At 38.2% G+C, this 14,780-nt stretch overlaps 1 long non-coding RNA gene across 1 annotated transcript in view; it reads left to right on the forward strand.

Moving 5' to 3' along the window:
- The window catches only part of LOC141371024 (uncharacterized), a 60,103-nt gene extending 47,652 nt beyond the window's left edge, over positions 1-12,451 (forward strand). The window contains exon 3 of the long non-coding RNA XR_012375626.1: positions 12,331-12,451. This is a non-coding gene — a long non-coding RNA (uncharacterized lncRNA). The remainder of the gene's footprint in view (positions 1-12,330) is intronic.
- Positions 12,452-14,780: the final 2,329 nt, after the last annotated feature.

The following is a 14,780-nucleotide window of genomic DNA, read 5'->3' on the forward strand; positions in this document are numbered from 1 at the left end:
AGAAGGCTCAATAGCATGAGAAAACCATGACACATTTGAGGAACATAGATAGGTCAGTGTGAAGGGGTGGGAAGTATGAGGGATGAAGTGATGATTACAGTATTTCCATTACTAATCATACTGTGGTCTTTTTCACTGAATAAATTAATACCTGAAATGGTCTTCATTTTTACCCCATGTCACTTTGGGTTTCATCTCTGCAACCTCTAAAGCCCTTGGCTTGGCTTGAAATCGTGGGTTGTGGAGCAGATATCTTATTATCCTATTTTTTAAGACATAAATCAATAACTGTTCCTTAATGAAGGAGGAGTCTTGTTCTCTTTCATTAGGAAAAGCTTCACAGATCTCAAATATGTTTATTTATTTTGTCCAACCTCTCTGCCTGTACAAACAGGACCGATGTTAGGGTCCCCAGAGGCCAGGCTGGATACAGACTGGAGTGCTTCTGGCCAGTGGGTATAAGAGCACGTTGCTTGAGTAGATCCAAAGATGGAACCAAAATCAAAAGCCAGGAATACAGTTTAAGGGCTCAAACTTAAGGGGCAAGGCAGAGGGGCAGAATCCACCATTTATCCAAGAAGAAGGCATTTGGATATGAAGCAAGTGAGTACAAGACTAAAACAGGATTTGGACAAAAGAGTGGGAGTGTATCCTGGACATACTCCATGAAATGTTGGAGTAGCCCCAGGGACATTTTTATAGGGCACATATGGTCTCAGCTGTGAGTGAGGAAGGAGCTGTTAAGGGCTCAGCTAGTCCTTAAGGAGGTCTCAGTCTTTTTTGGGGTAAACATATGTGAGAACAAAAAAATTACAATGCAATCTGAGAAGTTCTATAATCAAGGCATATGCCAAGGGGGAGCAAGTTTTAGAGTTTTAATGAAGACTTCATAAGCATGGCGTTTGAAAGATTGGTAAGTTAGTCGACTGGAAAAAGGTAAGGAAAGCCTGAGAAGAGCATGGGCCAGGACTGATGTAAAAAGAGCATCATGTTGCATTCAAGAATCAGGGGCTAGACTGTACAGCCATAACTTATATGCAATGTGCCAAAAGCATGTTGGAGCCCCTTAAGTACAAACTAGTAACGATGGAGTAATCCCAGAACAGGTAGGGCTAGGATTCAGGGAGGAAACCATACTGTTGGCTTCAGAAGGCTCATTTGGTGCTATCTGGGAAGGCGGCGATGTACTAAAGAATCTAGCCTTTTGAGCAGAACACAGCACCAAGAATCTCAAGGTGGCAGTAATAACGAAGGGTCCTGTAGGTGACCATCTAAGATGGGTCAGATCTCCAGCCAGCGGTGAAGACCCAGTCATATGGCTTTTGCCCTGGGTTTATGGGGTTCTATGGACCTATCCGAGTAAGCTGGCCTTTTGGGTAAGGCTGGAGTCCTGGTGATAGAAGTGGGGGGTAAACTAGGAAATTAAAGTAGGCACAGTAATAAGAGATAAATATTGGAAGGTCAGTGAGAAGACGAATCTTGGTGGGCTTGTGCATATTGAAGGTTAAACTAGGATATACTAGTTGCCAATGTTAGGGCAGCAAGATTAGTTCCTAAAGGTCTGATCCCCTGCAAAATGTATAACTGGCTCATGCAGGATTGATCCAAACCTGGTCAGGGCTGAGTCTTTGGAGTAAAAAATTCTTAGGACCTATGGCTGAGTAGGACCTGAATAGGCTGTGATTTATATTGATCAAAGAGTTTGCTATGTCATCATAAAAAAATCTAGGCTTTATCTCTTGGGTAACTGGGAAACTTTGTAGAATTTTGAGAAGTGACCAAACATAACATTTATTTTTGAAAGATGACTCTGGAGGTGTTATGGAGGGGTTGGAAACTTAGAATTTCCTCAGGAGGCTTTTGCCTTATTATAAGCTATATAGTAATGATTTATCTGAATTAAGTCCATGTCAATGGGAGGCAGATACAGGGAAAGGCTAATTTGTTCCTTCATTATTTATTCTTAAAAAGATGTGACTTAAAGACTTTTTAAAAAGGCAGTTGCATTACCTGTGTTCTTTTACCTACACATTCAGCTTCACATGTAAATGGAGAGATGTATTCTTTGTATATATATGATCTTTCTACTAAACCCATATTAAAATCCTTTTATGAATTGGGTGATACTCTGAACCACCATTTTTTTTAAGACTTGGCTCTGTTAGTTCCTGATAAAATATTGACCCTTAAGCTGTGAATTATTTTCTTCTCAGCATGAATGAAATCAGGTAATACATTTGGAATGAGGAATAAGTAGATGTATAAAGACCTTGGTCCCATAGGCAATAGCAAAGGAGCTCGCTATGTTCCCAGATAGGGAGACTTAAGGTTACTGAGAATAAAAGTTTTGTGGCAACTTCACAATTTTGACCAGGTGATATAGTAAGGCAAGGAAACCTTCCATTAGAAAGGAAGTTTGGGCAGATTGAGTTTCGTGAGATGATTTGGAAAGTTTTCATCAAGGGCGCATGCAGAGATTCCAATAGCAAGTGATAATGGACTCCTAGAAGCTCTTCACATGCATTGTATTTGTACTAGATAATTCACACAAGAGAGAGGCGATGAGCTAAGCCCAGTATTAATTTCAAGCCACCTCCCTTTTTGTTTAAAGGAAACCCATGCTGCTTTATATAGTTGTCAAGTTTGACTGAATTTTGTCTATTTCTTTAATTAGCATCCATCCCAAATGTCAGGTAGCTTTGTCTAAAACTAAGGCAAATGGTCTTTTCTTTGTTTTCTTTCTTTTATTATTATTATTATGGATCATACTCGTGCTAGTGAATATAGGGTAGTGTTGATAAGCATGTCACGTTGATATATTTTTACCCTTTATGCTGTAGGTGTGCATAACTAAAGGGCATTGGCTATTCTGTTTCCGGTACACACTGTAGGCAAATATTTTGTCCCCTACTTCTTTCCAAGAATTAAACATTTTAAAATGCTTTCAATTCACAAAGTGAGAAAAAAATTTCTATTTACTTTCAAAGGTGAAGGTATCTACATGGAGTCTCTACTCAAATATTTCCATCAAAATCTATTTTGCTACCCATACAAAACCAGAAAATAAACACAGCTCCAAGGGAGACTGAATAATCCGAGTGAAACTAAAAAAAAAATTGCAATCATTGACTCTGAAGCAGGCATGATGCTTGGAGGAAGATCTAGGGACTTTTAGATTTTTATTTCAGGATATTGAATAAAAATTGAAAAGCATTTAAGAGTGTTTCAGAATGCAAAAATTAATCATCGTGATGACTTTCTTTGTACAGGGGCATCAGCTACCCATAAACTTGGGAATGCCATTTCTACACTTTTAGAGTTCCCTACAGTCAATCCCACTTTCCAAGGTAGATTCCCTTTCTGCTGGGAACAAACGTTTAATTAGGTTTCTAGAAAACAGATGCATCTGGGGAAGACTTGAGTTTGGAACTGAATTATGTAGAGAAAACTAATGGATGTGATGCCTCCATTTTTCAGAGTGGACTGTGGCAGAGCTGTTAATAGCAGCTTACTGAATCTCTAGCTTCCTTATTTTGGCAGAGGCCTCAGCTTCCTGGGTGGGCCAGTTGGGAGTGTGATTCTGGGAGTCGTTCCTGGAACTTAGCCTAAAGTCTGTTTCCTTGGCCTCTCGATGATTCTGTGAGCCACCCAAATCTCATAATAAAACCCTTTCTTCTTAAAGTAACTGGAGTAGATTCTGTTATCACAACTAAGAATGTTAGTCTATCTGATAATTGCTCTTGTAGGATTGACAACCCTGGCAGCCCCTTTCAACTGGGAACAAACCAAATTGTATAACAAGAACACAGGCAGGAAGGAAAATGCTTTTGAAAGAGAGAGTGATCTAACTAGTTTTGACTGTATTAATTTAATGTTGTATGGCCAACAATATTATTTGAGCCTCTAAATGATGATGTCTTCCATTAATTTCATATAAAATAAAGCCTCTGTTGTGACTTGGAATACTGAGCTTGAAATATTTTAACACAGAGGTATTTTGACATTAGTCTAGCATTTTGATGGTGATATCTTATTTTCCAAAATGGTAATCTCTGACATTGCTTCTTTAACATGTTGATTAGAGCCTGAGATAGTATACATTTGTGTAGAGAATGAAACATTCCTTGGGCATAGGGAAAAAAAAAAACCCCACAAAGTTACCTACGCAAGTTTTTTTGTTCCACACCAGCCCTCTTGAATCTGAAATTCTGGTACTAACACCCAGACCCTGAATTTTTAACAAAATTGTAAGTTCAATTAGCATACTAGAGTACTAGGACTAGTGTTTTAGAATAGTGAGAGAAAGTTGTTTTTAGAGAACTCTAATACATTTCTTTTAAAGTTGTTAAGAATTTGTTAATACATTTACCACCCAGTTTTCGGTCTGATGACTTTCACTCAAAAAGTTAAATACTATATATCAAAAAGATGTTCTTCCCTCAGAGATGAAATTTTAATAGTTCTTTCAATCTATCTTTTAAAATTCACAGCCAATAGCTTAAATATTCGAAACAAACAAGAATTCATCTTTTACCCAGTCTTCTTTTTGAGCCATTTTACTGGTCAGTACAGAAGGAAAAAATCATCCAGAAGAATCTGGAGCAATTTGTAATTTCCTTCTATTTAATTTAATATTTCTTGAACACTTAGCATGTGCTAGTCATTGTGCTCGACTCTGGATGTGAAATCAAGTAAAATAAAGAAGGAGGCTATAGTCTGGGAGGAGAGATGGACACACGGACAGACAGATTTGATGCAATGTGCTAAGGGCTGTGACAGGGGTCTGTTTACAGTGTTTAGGAGCACAGACCAGTACTTCTCATGCTTTGCCACGCACTAGAATCATTTGCAATGCTTTAAAAAGTACTGATGCCTGGCTTCTGCTTCCAGAATGTGTAATGTTATCACTCTGAGATATGTGGCCTGGGCATAAAAAGCTTCCCTGCTGACTCTACTGTGCAGCTAAGTGGAGAATCAAGGTTCAACCATAGGCTCGTGGAGGAGGTGATCCCTTGAGGGAAACCTTGAAGTAGATAAAGCAAGTGTCACAACCAGTCGATTGATCTACATCACAATCTAACAAACCATGCATTCAATTTACTGTTGACCAGATTAACAAAGCCAACTCAAATAAAGAAGAAAGCCATAGGACAGTTATCCCTCCTCATATTTTTACCATATACAAAGCAGTTTCACATACTTGATCTCATTTGAGTTTCTCCACAACACTGCGGGGAGTAAAAGAAAAGTAGAGGGGATGTTTACAGAAGTATGACAGTGAGGTTGCTGTGCACGTGAGGGAGTCTTGCTACCTAGATTTGACTGTGCAAGATTGGGCTTTTTTCCAGCAGCTGTTCTTATTCTTGGGATAAGTCAAGAAATCCAAGTTAAAATACTTTGGACTTGAATCAAAAAAAAAAAAAAAGTGGAGACATCTGGAGAAAAGAATGATGCAAGGCTGTACACTTGGGTGGAGGTCAAAGGAAAGGCAAGGGATTCAGTGGCCAAAAAGCAAGCACATGGGGTTGATGGGCCATGCTACCATGACTCCGCAATAACAGTGAGCACTTGGGAAAATCAGCAGGTCATGTTGAAAACAACACATTCTGAGAAATGATGACAGATCCATTTATTTGCAACTTGGATTTAACTCATAAAAATGAACAAAGGAGGCTGCTGAAAGAAATTGTTCTGCAAGAAGGGCCCTCAGAAAATGCATTCTCAGATTTATCAAAGAGCACAGTCTTAAAGGTTAAAACAAACAAACAAACAGAAAACCTAAAATCCAGCTGTCAGTGCAGGCACTTTGCACAAGTCATTTAACCTATCTGTTCACAGGTAAGAAATATATTTTTTGTTCAGTAAGGTATGGGTTAGCCGTGTTTCGTATCACTTGTTTGTGTCATAAAATAATCGGGCTCCTTTAAAAAAAAATAGGCTGCAGAGTCATGCTAAGTCATTCACCCAGGGAGAGCCTGAGTTACCACCTAATTAGAAACAGATGGTGCAAGGGTGGTGCCGTTAGGGCACAGGGAGCTGCACGCCCTCCCGGATGCATATGGGGGTGAACGGGATATTAAAATTGGGACAAACCTAGATGTCAGTAAAACAAAACAATTTGGGGTAGTAGATAATTGCTTTCCATAATCATCTCTGCAGCCTGTATGGAGGGGAAAATGGAAGCTCGAGTCTCCTTCCTTCTTTTTGACCTCGATCATTGAAATGGGTTGCTTCTCCGAAATGTTTCCCCAGACTCCCCCCTGCCCCCTCCCCATTCGCCCCATCTCCCTGGTCTTGCCAAGATCGGTTTGGTGACCCTCTTCTACATCTCCTCACCCCCCTGTGTTTGACACTCTTAGTGTTCAGCGCCAAATTGTGACGGTGTTCATATCTCCTCAGCAGTTGAACTTATTCTCTATGGTAATTTGTAACAAGTACACTTTAAATAATTACTTATTAAATTCCTAGTTTAGCATTTGCACCTTCTCCTAGAAAGCTAAATGTAATCCTCAGAAAGGCAGAGACTGTTTATCTCGTTTACTGTATAGCCATGTGCCTCTTCTGACCCTGCCCATAATAGATACTTGTAATGAGTTTGACCGGTGTAAGAACAAATGAATGAACGAATGAATGAATAAACGTAATGAGCTATTTGGTCCAGAGACTGGTCTTCTTTCTCTCTTCCTTCCCAACATTTAATGATCTTCCTAGTCAGGAACTGAGAAGATCATGCTTTCAAAGGCCAGGATGGTGACATAAATGTGAGAAGCTGACCCTGTCTGCTGGCTGGATTTGCCTCTGACCCATTTGTTTTGTCCCCTTTTGTTAGCATTTACTAAATATTGGTTGAAAAGTTAAATTTTTTTTTTGGCAGTTCCTATTTGTGTTATTTGCTCCAATTGTTCTTTTCCTATGCAATGCTCTTTCTTCTTAGCCTTCATTATTTTTCTTTATCACTTCTCCTGGAATATGCCTATTCTACATACCACTGCTGAAATCTACCAAAAAAAACCTGGCATCCCTATTAAAGCTTTCTTGTGTCTGGCATGTGGGAAGTGCTATAAAATTATTTGTTAAATGAAATTTTTACAATGTAAAATCCACTGCAAGTGAGCTTGTCTGCTATCTTTTCTTCTATGTATGACTCCTGTGCACTTGTTCCTAATGGATCCTTCAGTGTGTGTTGGTCACAACACTTCAAACGTGCGGTTGCATAAAAACAATCCAACTGGAGGCAAAAAGAATGCAGATCGGTGAATTCGGAGGAAAATTTAATGGTGTCAGGAAAGATGATTCTGCTGTATTTTTTTTATCATATTTATCAACATAACATTGTACATAGCTAATCTTTATTTACTATCAAATTTACCCCTCTAAAATATGAGCTCCAAGAAGGCAGGCAGTTTGTTTTGTTCACTGTTAAAATCCCCAGTGCTACATTGGGTGCTCGAGAAATATTTCTTGACTGAGTGAATGAATAGTGAATGAAAAATGCAGCCATCGTATCTCTAGCTGAGTTTTATTTTTTAAGGATTTTATTTATTTTTTTGTTTGAGAGTGAGTGAAAGCAAGGGAGATCAAGAGGGAGAGGGAGAAGCAGACTCCCTGTTGAGCGGGGAGCCCGATGCAGGGCTTGATCCCAGGACCCTGAGATCGTGACCTGAGCCGAAGGCAGACGCTTAACCAACTGAACCACACAGGTGCCCCTAGCTGAGTTTTGATGGTTGGATATTGGCTTGGAATTTGAAGTTATTTTCTTTGACCAATATCTGGAATGGAGCTACTTTTTCTCTTTTTTAGAGTTACTATTTTAAACAGCATCACTGAAGTATAATAAAAACTCAGTAAACTGAAGAGTTTGAAAGAGTACAATTTTATAAGGTTTGACATATGTATACACCTATGAAACCTTCACCAGAAGCAACAGTGAATATAACATATCTGTTATCCCAGATGTTGCCCTGTGCCCCTTTGTAATCTCTGTCCCACCCTCCCCAAGCAACTGCTCTGCTGCTTGTCACTATGAGTTAGTTTGCATTTACACACACACACACACACACACACACAATCATTCAGTATCCTTTCTTCTTTCTGATGTCTTTCACATAGCATTGTTATTTACAGATTCATCTGTGCTGTTCCATGTATTGATAACCATTATCTTTTCTTGCTGAATAATATGTAATTGTGTGGGTATTCCATAATTTATTCACTTGTTAATGAACAGGGGGTTGTTTTTAGTTTTTGGTTATTATTAATAAAGCTGCTACAAATATTCTGGTACCAGTCTTTGCATGGATATATTCCTTCTTTTCTTGGGGCATGTATTTAGGAGTGAAATGGCTAGGTCACAAGTAAGTGCATGTTTTAACTTCTTTAAGAAACTGCCATACTGTTTTCCAAAGTGATTTTCCAGTTTCTCTTCCCACCAAGTTAGTGCATATCCTCACCAACACTTGGTACAGTTTTCTTTTTAATTCTAGCTATTTTAATAGGTGTGTGTATAGTAATATTTCATGGGGGTTTTGATTCAAATTTTCCTAATGACTAATGATGCTTAGTATATTTTTATATTTTTATTTGACAAATATACATCTTCGGTGAAATATTTGTTAAAATCTTTTGCGCATTTAAAAAACTGAGTTATTTTATTGTTACTTAATTTTGAAAGATCTCTCTATGTTATAAGTTCCTTATCAGATATTTGATTGGCAGATATCTTCTCCTACTTTGTGGCTTGTGTTTTCAGGCACTTAATGTATCTTTTGGAGAGCAGAAATTTTAAATTTTGATGAAATCCAAATTATTACTATTTTTTCTTTTATGGATCATGCTTTTGATGTCACATCTAAATAATCTCCTATGGATTGAGGCTCATGGGAGCAAGGATGTTTAGGATCAGGGAGTACTGGTTTCAAAGAGGCAGTGGAAAGCAAGAAGTTGAGAATACAGTCCTGAGGTATGAAGGCATGAAAGGATCAATAGGCTTCATCTTCACTTTTGCAAAGGAGATCCAGGTTTCAGTTAATAGTTCTCACCTGTGGTTGCCCATTAGCAATTCAGAGGGTGCTTTAATCAAATTCCAATGCCTGGGCTCCACCCCAGATAAATTATATCATAATTTCTCGGGCTAGGGCACAGGCAACAGTATTTTAAACTTTCCCAGAGAGTTCATATGTGCACTGAGGATTGAAAATTATTGCATTAAGACAAGGAGTTAAAGGGAATATTCGGAACAAAGTAGGGGATTAAGGGCCTGGACTGCCTGTGAAGCAGCAGATCTGAGAGATTTAAAGCAGAGTGGAGACATTGAGAGCAGGGTCAGTGTTAGGGTCAGGAAAGTCAGTTAAACATTGAAGAAAATGGAGATAAGAAAGGTTTCTTTTTAAAATTTAAATTCAATTTAATTAACATATAGTGTATTATTAGTTTCAGAGGTAGAATTTAGTGATTCATCAGTTGCATGCAACACCCAGTGCTCATTACATCAAGTGCCCTCCTTAATGTCCATCACCCAGTTACCCCATCCCCCCACTAACCTCCCTTTCAGCAACCCTGTTTGTTTCCTAGAGTTAAGAGTCTCTTATGGTTTGTCTCCCTCCCTGTTTTTGTCTTATTTTATTTTTCCTTCCCTTCCCCTATGTTCATCTGTTTTGTTTCTTAAATTTCACATATGGGTGAAATCACAGACTATTTGTCTTTCTCTAAGTGACCTATGCCCTTTAGCATACTACCCTCTAGTTCTATCCACGTCCTTGCAAATGACAAGATTTCATTCTTTTTGATGGCTGAGTAATATTCCATTGTATATGCATACCACATATATGTAAGGAAATTTAAGATCACAACTGTTTTGTGGAGATTGAGTACCGGACCCAACCACCAAGTGACGTAAGCATCCTGGTCTGGGATGATGTCTGATCACCTGATCCAGGCTCTATCAGCTCTTGGAGACTGTCAGTTGGATTAGATGATTACTATGATGAGAACACTTCCACTGTTGTCACTGTCACTGCTATGACAACAGTGACAGAGATGATACCTCTTGAATCTGTTTTTTTCTATGTCCATCTCATCCTCTTCGAGGCTACTGTCCTCCCTCACCTGGAACATTGCAGTTACCCCCTGACTGATAACTAATTCTGTTCTTAACTAGCTCTAGAACAATTTGCCAAAATCAGCCAAATGCTGAATGGTTTATTTGCCAGCTCTGTTTCTTTTAACTCTGTTTCTTGCATAATATTTTCCAGCACTTAAAATTATGTTCACTTTATCTTAGCCTCAGCTCCCTGGTGCAGCTAGAGCCTAAAGAAGAGAGAGAGGACACTGAGGGTGCACAGGAAGAATTTGTTATAAGAATTTTGTTTGATTATGAAACATTTGTACTGGATAATGTAGCTTAATTTAGAGAAATCATGATGGGGGTTTTTAAATCAGAACTTGAATACAGCTGAGTCTCTTTTATAGCACTTGTGCTTTCCCAGCATTCCCTGTGAATTTTGTATTTATCCTTCCTTCTACAAAATGGCTTTATCACATAAGCATGTATGCCTAAACTATCTGTTTTTTTGTTTGTTTGTTTAGCCGGTTTCACATTTTACAAGCAAGCTCTCATATTGCGTGTAGTCTTCTGGGCCTTGCTTTGTAATCCAATATTATGCTTCTAGGATTCATCTATGTTATTGCATGTAGTTTTAGTTCCTTCATTTTTACTATTTTATGATATCAATTATGTGACTGTATCATAGTTTTGTATCTTTTTCTTTTGGACACTGGGTGACTTTCAGTGTTCTGATACTATAAAGAAGACTGCTATAAACACGTTGCCTATCTTACAGTCATCGGGGACTTATGAACAAGAGTTTCTCTGAGGTGTATACCCAGGAGTAAAATCTCTGGGTTGTAGAGTACGCAGTGCTCAACTTTGGGAGGTGAAGCTAAACAGGGCACCAAAGTGGTTGTGCCAGTCTACACTCCCAAAAGCAGTGTGGGGGAATAGCCTCACTAGCACTTGATATGGTCTGACTTCCAAATTTTTGCCAATCGATTGCACATTAAATTTTTTGTTATTTCTTTGGTTGCTAATGAAGTTAAACATCTTTTCATATATTTAGCCATTCCCAGTCTGTGAAGTGTATGATCATATCAGTTTTTCTCCTGACTTGCTAGTTGTGTGTTTTTATTATTAGTTTGTAGGGGTTTCTTGATGGATTTTGGACTTTCCTTGACAATTTTTTGTCAAGGAAAGTCTATGTTACATATATTTTCTCTCAGCTCATGGCTAGTTTTTTTCTTTTCTGCTCTGTGACTTATTCTGATGAACACATATTCTTTATTTTAATGTAGTTAATTTTTATCATATATTTTTTCTTTTAGGATTAGTGATTCTGTGTTTTACGTAAAAAGCCTTCCTTAACCAAAGGTCAGAAAAATATTCTCCTGTGTTTTCAACTAAATGCTTTGCTTTTCACATTGAATTTCTTGACCTACCTAGAATTAGTTTCCATGTTTCCCCTTTATGGATAATGAGTTGTCATGGTACCACTTACTGAAGACTCCCACCTTTCTCTGCTCACCTGCAGTATATGTATCTCATATATCAATGTTTCATAAGTTCAAGCATACCTTAAAGATACTGCAGGTTTGGTTCCAGATCACCACAATAAAGGGAATATCCCAATAAAGTGAGTCAAATGAATTTATTGATTTTCTAGTGTACACAAAAGTTATGTGTACACTATGCTGTAGTCTATTAAGTGTGCAATAGCATTATGTCTAAAAAAAATGTACATACCTTAACTTAAAAATACTGCTAAAAACACATACCAACCATCATCTGAGCTTTCAGCAAGTCATCATTTTTTTGCTGGTGGAGGGTCTTCCCTTGATGTTGATGGTTGCTGACTGATCAGGGTGATAGTTGCTGAATCCTGGGGTGTGGGGGCAGTTTCTTAAAATAAGACAACAATGAAGTGTGCCACATAGATTGACTCTGCCTTTCACAAATGATTTCTCTTAGCATACCATGCTGTTTGTTGGCATTTTACCCATAGTAGAACTTCTTTCAAAATTGGAGTCGATCTTCTCAAACCCTCACACTGCTTTACAACTAAATTTGTGTGATATTCTAAATCCTTCATTGTCATTTCAACAGTCTTCATAGTCTCTTCACCAGGAGTAGATTCCATCTCAGGAAACTACTTTCTTTGTTCATCCATAAGAAGCAACTCCTCATCTGTGAAAGTTTTATCATGAGATTGCCTAATTCAGTCCCATATTCAGACTCCACTTCTAATTCTGGTTCTCTTGCTGTTTCCACCACATCTGCAGGTACTTCCTCCACTGAAGTCTTGAACCTCTCAAAGTCAGGGTTTCAACCAACTTCTTCCAGACTCCTGTTCATGTTGATATTTTGATCTCTTCCCATGAATCACAAATGTTCTTGGCATCTAGAATGGTGAGTCCTTTTTAGAAGGTTTTCAATTTATTTCACCCCGATCTATCAGAGGAATCGCTATCTGTGGCAGCTACAACCTTACAAAAATGTATTTCTTAAGTTATAAGACTTGAAAGTCTGAATTACTCCCCAGTCCATGAGCTTCAGAATGGATGTAGTGTTAGCAAGCATGAAAACACATTGATCTCATTGTACATCTCCATCAGAGTTCTTTAGGGACCAGGGGCATTATCAATGAGAGGTAATATTTTAAAAGTTATTGTTTTTTTTTCTAAGCAGTAGGTTTCAACAGTAGGCTTAAACTATTCAGTAAACCATGTTATGAACAGATGTGCTGTCACCCAGGCTTTGTTGTTCCATTTATAGAGCACAGAGTAGATTTAGCATAATTCTTAAGGGCCCTAGGATTTTCAGAATGGTAAATGAGCATTGGCTCCAACTGCAAGTCACCAGCTGTATTAGTCCCTAACAAGAGAGTCAGCCTGTCCTTTGAAGCTGTGAAACGAGGCATTGACTTCTCCTCTCCAGCTGTGAAAGTCCTAGATGGCATCTTCTTTTTTTTTTCCTTTAAATTTCTTTATTGTTATGTTAATCACCATACATTACATCATTAGTTTTGGATGTAGTGTTCCATGATTCATTGTTGGTGCCTAACACCCAGTGCTCCACGCAGAACGTGCCCTCTTTAATACCCATCACCAGGCTAACCCAGCCCCCCACCCCCCTCCCCTCTAGAACCCTCAGTATGTTTTTCAGAGTCTAGATGGCATTTTCTTCCAGTAGAAGGCTGTTTTGTCTATATTGAAAAACTGTTGCTTAGTGGGGCCACCTTCATTATCTTAGTTAGATTTTCTGGATAACTTGCTGCAGCTTTTCCATCAGCACTCACTGCTTCACCTTGAACTCTTATGTTACAGAGATGGCTTCTTTTCTCAAACCTCATAAGCCAACCTCTTCTAGTTTCGAACTTTTCTTCTCCAGCTCCTTCACCTCTCTCAGACTTCACAGAATCCAAGGAATTTAAGGCCTTGCTCTTAGGTTTTGACTTAAGGGAATGTTGTGGCTTAACTTCTGGATAGAAGTTGATCTTTCCAAACCACTCAAACTTTCCCTGTATCAGCAATAAGGCTGTTTCACTTTCTTATCATTTGCATGTCCACTGAAGTAGCACTTTTAATTTCCTTCAAGGACTTTTCCTTTGTACTCACAACTTGGCTAATCGTTTGGTGCGAGAGAACTAGCCTTTGGCCTATCTTGGCTTTCAATATGCCTTCCTCACTAAGCTTAATCATTTCTAGCATTTGATTAAAAATGAGAGACATGTGACTCTTCCTTTCATTTAAACACTTAGAGACCATTGTAGGGTCCCTAGTTGGCCTAATTTCAATATTGTGTCCCAGGGAATAGGGAGGGTGAAGGAGAGGGAGATAGGTGAAGGAACGTGGTTCTGTCCTTAACTTCTTAACAACTGGACAGTTTGGTCACTGATATAGACTATTTCTTTCTAAAGTAAGCATTAAGACTATAAATTTCTCTCAAAATATTTTCTGTGTCCTATGTTTTGATATTTTTATTCTCATCCATTTCTAAGTATTTAATAATTTCCACTATAATTTCTTTTTTTTTGGCTGAATCATTTTCAAATGCACTTTAAACAATTTACAGATATATAGAGTTTTAAAAAATGTATCCTTTATTAACAAGTTCTAATTTATTGGAATTGGAATTGTGGTCAGAGAATACATTCTGTTTGATATTGATCCTTTGAAATGTAATGAGTCTTATTTTACAACCTAGTGGTGTGTTCTATGTCCCATTCTATTCCTACATGGAGGAATTTTTAAGATGGGGAGACAGGCCCTATCTCCCACTATAGAAACAGAAGGGGCCCTTATTTACTCTTTGGTACAATAAGGATATATGTGTTAAGCTTAGCTAATAATATTCCCTTGTCTTTGGCTTTGAATTATGTGGGAATGGGGTCAGTTCGAGATTTTTCCCAGCCAATATGGAGGAGTTGGGAGCCCAATGGTATGACAGCAAGAATCCAATAGTAGCAATATCAGTTCCTGTCCTCTGCTCTTATAACTGCGTCCCTTGGTTTTCTGACAGAGATTCATTCTCCACTCTTCCAGTTGATTCTCTGAGTTATTGATATCTTGTCAATTCCTTCCTTTTCTGTTTAATTAAACCAAAGTCAGTCTCTATTGCTTAAAACTGAGGACCCTGGCAACTATAAAGAGGTAATACTTCTGAGGCAATTATAGTATATGGATTTTTGTTTTATTTCACTTAGTTGGCATTATTTATTTTCTTCATATAA

Source organism: Callorhinus ursinus, unplaced genomic scaffold (genome assembly GCF_003265705.2).
Source record: "Callorhinus ursinus isolate GAN/ISIS: 27379988/994484 unplaced genomic scaffold, GSC_fseal_2.0 scaffold54, whole genome shotgun sequence".
Classification (NCBI taxonomy): Eukaryota; Metazoa; Chordata; class Mammalia; order Carnivora; family Otariidae; genus Callorhinus; species Callorhinus ursinus.